Here is a 6,000-nt window from a genome sequence, read left to right as displayed (position 1 = left end):
AAATCCATTTAAAAATTGAGAATCAAAGTTGTTTTGGGGGTGAAATTGAGGAAAAATGGATAATTATGGGACTAGAAACTCACTTAAGTGAAAAAGAGTGAAATTGGGGTTTATATTGGAAGAATACCATTTTTAGGCTTTACGGGCCAAAATTTCCAAATTCCATACTTTAATTCGAATTCAAAACAAGAAATTAATGTTAATGATGGTAGAAATTAGTTAAAATGAGTATAATGGAGTTTACCCAAGAATTGAAGTGGAAAAATTAGCTCAAAATCACAAAACCCTAAGGTCCAAGTCTCAAAAATAGTGAAAAATGGCAAAATCCAGGTATTTATACTCCGAGGGTTCACGATCGCGGAATAGGGTCGCGATCACGGTTCCAATCCTACCAAGGGTATTGCGATAGTGCAAAGGGTATCGCGATCATGAAACCTCGACTATAGGCCCAATTACGATTGCAACAAGAGAATCGCGAGCTGAGGACTTGGTGCATTCCAAGGCTCTACAGGCCCCACAAGATTTATCCAGAATGCCATGAATGTAAGATTTTGAAAAAAAAAACCATTGTTTACACAGAGCTGATACTCGAAACCCAAAATCATAAATTTCCAAATCAAGGGTTGAAATTAGATTTAAAAGTAATAAAATCATATCAACCATGTTACCACCCAAAATCTATAAATCCACACATATTAGACTCAACCTCCCAGGTAGCCTCATCTATAGATCAATGCCTCCACTAAACCTTAACACAAGTATAATTCTAGAATTCAACCATCTAACCCTAGCAAAAATGGAGATCGGCTCCTCAACACAACATAACCTCTCATCTAACTGAATTGACTCCCATCGGATAACATGAAATTCATCCGAAATGTACCCGTGAAGCATAGAAACATTAAAAAATGGATACACAGCTGATAAATCTGGGGGCAAAGATAACTCATAAGCCACATCACCAATAGTCTGAAGAATCTCAAATGGACCAATATACATAGGGCTAAGCTTTCCCCTCTTTCCAAACCTCATCACACCCTTCATGGATAACACTCGAAGGAAAACACGATCACCAACACCAAATATCAAGGCACAAAGTCCATGATCTGCATAGCACTTCTTCCTACTATGAGCTGCTCAAAGTCTATCCTGAATGGTCTGAACTATATCCAAAGACTCATAAAGCAAGTCCATACCTCTAGGTTTAACCTTAGAAACCTCAAACCAACCCGCAGGAGAGAAATAATGCCTATCATACAAAGCCTCAAAAAGAAGCCATATCGATACCGGAATGGTAGCTATTATTGTATGCAAACTCTGCTAAGACTAACTATTGCTCCTACTAGCCACCATAATCCATCACAAAAGCCCAAAGCGTATCTTCTAGAACCTGGATAGTTCTCTCTATAGTTAGGGGTTAAAATATTATGCTAAGGTCTACCCAAGTGCCCAACTAATTTTTAAAAGTCTTCCAAAAGTGATAAGTGAAAATAGAACCTCGATAAAAAATGATAGACACTGGTACCCCATGTACTCATAAAATCTCTCAAATGTAGAAAAAAGCCAACCTCTCAGCATTAAAAGAGACCTCTATCAAAATAAAATGTACAGACGTTGTCAATTAACCCATAATGCCTCAAAAACTATCATATCCATGAGAAGTGCCAGGAAATATGATCACAAAATCTATAGTGATCCGTTCCCACTTCCACTCAAAAATGGGTAATCTCTAAAGAAATCCATCAGGTCTCAAATGCTCAGCCTTTACCTTCTGGAAACAAAGGCAAGGAGCTGCAAAATCTGCTATATCTTTCCTTATAACACCTCATCAATAAAGTTGTTTAAGGCGTGATACATCTTAGTCACTCCCGAATAGAAGGAATACCTGGAACAATAGGCCTCATCTAAAATCAACCTAATCTAATCACCCATTCTCGGCATACAAACTTAAGCCCTAATCCTCAAAACACCATCAGAATCAAGTGAGGCTTCCTTAGCCTCATCACTCAAGACCTTATCCCGAATCAACTTCAACCCAACATTGTTAAACTGATGAGCTCAAATTTGCTCCATCAAAGAAGACATAGCCTTCATAAATTCCAAAACATACCCAGGTCTCTAAATATCAGGACTAACAATATGGTTAGCTGAAGATGAACCTCAAAGGCAAAAGTCATATCCTGGGTCAAACGATACGCCAAGATACCCATGCTAATTGGCTTCTAGCTCATGGTATATGTAACCACATTAGACATGCATGAATGATATAAAATGGTAAAGTCATAATACTTAAGAAACTTAAGACAACAAAGCTGCCTCATATTAAGATCTTTCTTAGTGAAGAAGTTTTGAAGGCTATGATGATCTGAGAAAATCTCACAATGAACTCTATACAAGTTGTGCCTCCACAAATTCAAAGCTAAAACAATCATGCACAACTCCAAATCATGGGTAGGGTAATTCTTTTCATGAGGCTTCAACTGATAAGAAGCATAACCAATTGCCTTACCATCCAGCATCAACACAACACCTAACCCAATACCTGAAACTTTACACAAGATGGTAAAACTGATAACGCTCAACTTACAAGTTAATTTGAGTTCAAGGCGATCGTCGTCAATATATTTACCCAACTTTAGAATCAGGGTTGAATCCACAAGGTACAATGTGAGTGGCGATCAAATTAATTTGAAATGATAGATATAAGTTAAATTCAACAAATGCTACAAAAAGATAAAATGGGGGATAGGTTCCTACACTAATGTTTCTTTTAGGGTATTTCTAGTATTAATTCAAGGCTACTAATAATTAGAGTTTTAATAATTATGCATGGATCTCAGGATTTTGCATTACTAAGGGAGTGACATGTGGGAGTTAGTAATCAACATCAATTTAGTAAATCAAATATGGGTAGGCTTGGTTATAGATTTTTATGCTAGTCTTTCAACAAAAAACAAAAATTTAACCCATTGATTCTTTCGAATACCTAATAGGTGTGTTCAACAATTGGTAACCACAACAATAATTTAGGCATCCCTATTTCTAGGATGATTCCCATGGCATAGTCAACCTCACATTCACCGTTATGTCTAAGATAGTAAAAACTTATCAAACTACACACATAATTATCTATCATTGCTTTGGTCTCCACATCCCTTTTTCGAGGATGATATGGATTCCTATACTTCACCCAAAACCCTTCTTTCGAAGGTGGTCTTGAACTTTCTTGAGCCTGGAGCTTTCACTCATCAAACCCATATGGGTATTTAGGGCTTTCACCCATCAAATCCCAACCAAAATAGCATAGCAGTGATAAAACCCATAAACATAAACTACCAAATATAAGATAACAATAAAAACCCATACACACTTAAACCCCTATTCATAGATAACCCCAAGAGGGAGATTTAGCTACAAATAAGATAAATAAGCATATATATATACACATAATCTCCATTGAAATAAATTGTTGAAGCATTAAGCGAATGTTACTTCAGACTTGGCTCTCCCATAATATCAACAATGAAAGTGAGCAAATATTCTACTAAGAAAGTCTCCAAGGTATTCTTCACCCAAAATTGATACAATATTTTCTTCTCTAAAAATTTAGGCTATAAAGTCTAGAGCTAAAACCTAAAAAATTAGGGAAGAAGGAATTTTTATACATGATAAGGTTTGAGTCATTTTGTTCATTTTAGCATCAGCACTTGTAATTATAGATTTTCCCTTGGGATAATTTCCTCCGCTAGGCAGCGATCGCATAATTCTAGTTGCGATTGCGGACACGCGATCGTGGTTAACATCAGCGATCATGGTTGGAAGACTTTTGCTTGACTGTCGCGATCGCAGTCGATAGACCGCGACCACGGTACTTGAGGCTCTTTTGCTCCAAGCCTTCAACTGCATTTTTCTTGCTCTCTTTTGATTATTTTACGCTCCAATCCACATATTTTGATCTCCTCAACTTTATGCCTTCAAAGAGTGGCTATTAGTGCATCTAACCACAAATTTGTCTCATTTAATCATTTAAAACAAGGTAATGGGCACGAATAATAAGTGTAAATGAGTGGTAAAATCACCACTCATCAACACCCCCAACTTAAAATATTTTCTTGTCCTCAAGCATCATTACCTCTTACCATGAGACATAATTATTTGAGCCCAACCTTTATGCCTTATAGATCTCAATGACCTCAACTTTAATTGCAACCACAAGTAACTTATTGCACATATGCTAATATAGTTTCACTATACCCCTCATCATAAGATACACTATCAAAAGATGAACAAGACTTTAAAGAGCAATTAAGCAGCAACCACTAATTCTCTAGAAGTGACTCACCTTTTGACTAAAACTAAGTCATACTCCATTTGCCTCGCCACTTGGAAGGTGACAAAACCACCCACCTTAACTTGTTTCATATTCCATCCTAAAATAAAAAAGAATTTTACATATCAAGCTACAAAATATGCAACATAGAGTTATTAAATGTCAAACTCTCTCCTTCACAAAAGAAATCTTTATGGAACAAGTGTCATACCATAGGCTTGCCCCTATTTTTAGTTGCCACTACAAAGAAAGTAAATGGTCATAGATCTCAAAGGAATTTTGAAGCTTGTAATGTAGGTTCGGGTTAAGGTACGATACCATTTAGGAACAATATGGCTACACCCTTCCTTGAACATCTACATCACCCTTTACAATTCTTCCTTTTTCGACTAAGGGCCACTCTTCTTTGTTTTCTTTATTTTCTTATGCATAAAAATTACTTCCTTTGCTCACCACTTTTCTTTCATTTCTTTTTCTTGCAACTTACGTTAAATTCATTCTTGTGTTGGATCCTTTCTTTTTCTAAACATTTGATTTCATCACATAGGAACATTTGGCAATTCACTAACACTTTGTGGCTATAATCTTCCTTCCATTACTTTCATTACCCCCAATATAAGATTTAAGCCTCAAGTTGTATTTTCAAGTTCAAGGAGGGTACGGTTCAAAATAGGGATGAAAATAATGGAACACGACTTGTATTGAGTTTGCAAAAGAAAGGTCTAAAGGTTAAATGTGGGTAACTAAGGATTTCAATTATGCATGGGTAGGATTTTTAGGCTAGAGTGGGTTCTAAAATCACAAGGATGGCCAAAGGTTATTTCTCCAACCACATACAATCAAAATTAGTTTTGAAAGACTAACAAGGCAAGTTTTAGATAACGTAAGTGTACAAGAGATGAATGCCAAAATCTTACCACACCTGGCATGCAAAATTATCCAAGGGAGTTAAAATATCCCTCCTGAAAGAGACAAAAGTGGAGTATTTATCACTATTTACAAGTCAATAATTTGTGGAGCCACAAAAAGAGAAAAAGATTTGTTGCAACATTGCTCCGGTACAGCCCTTAATTTTTCAAATATTTTGGATGGAGAGGGTTACTTGTTTTACAATAGAACTATGTACAATTTGCTAGACTATGGCTAAAATCAAAGCCTTTGTCTCACATCTTGGCTCAAAATGGTCTAACTACCCATATGGCTACTCAAACTTTACCAATGGTGTACAAAGTGACCCCAACTTTTATAAAATAAAATTCCACAGGTACTTAGACTTTCCTTTCATTCCTGATACTCATGCTATGGTTAATCAGAATTCCCCTAAACCTATGTCTCAAAACCCAAACGTAATGCTATTAACGCATAACTAAAATCCATGATAAAATCTAAAGTAATAAGAGAAAAACAAAAAATTAAGAGAAAAGCATGATAATCCATAAATTCATGGACACCATTAGAGCGGCCAGTAAAGAAATATTGAAAATGTCATACCAAACAAAATTAAAAACATCATCCAAAATATTATCAAAACACTACCTGAAAATATTCAAGTAGTACAAATATAGGGACAAGCACCCCTAACCAAAAAGTTGGCAGTGCCCCTACTGCATAGTGAACAATATGAGAGTAAAGGATGCTCCCTAAATCAGCCTCACAAATTGCTCTCTCTG

This window comes from Capsicum annuum, chromosome 6 (assembly GCF_002878395.1).
Source record: "Capsicum annuum cultivar UCD-10X-F1 chromosome 6, UCD10Xv1.1, whole genome shotgun sequence".
In the NCBI taxonomy this organism is placed as follows: Eukaryota; Viridiplantae; Streptophyta; class Magnoliopsida; order Solanales; family Solanaceae; genus Capsicum; species Capsicum annuum.
Note: the sequence above shows the minus strand (reverse complement) of the source record.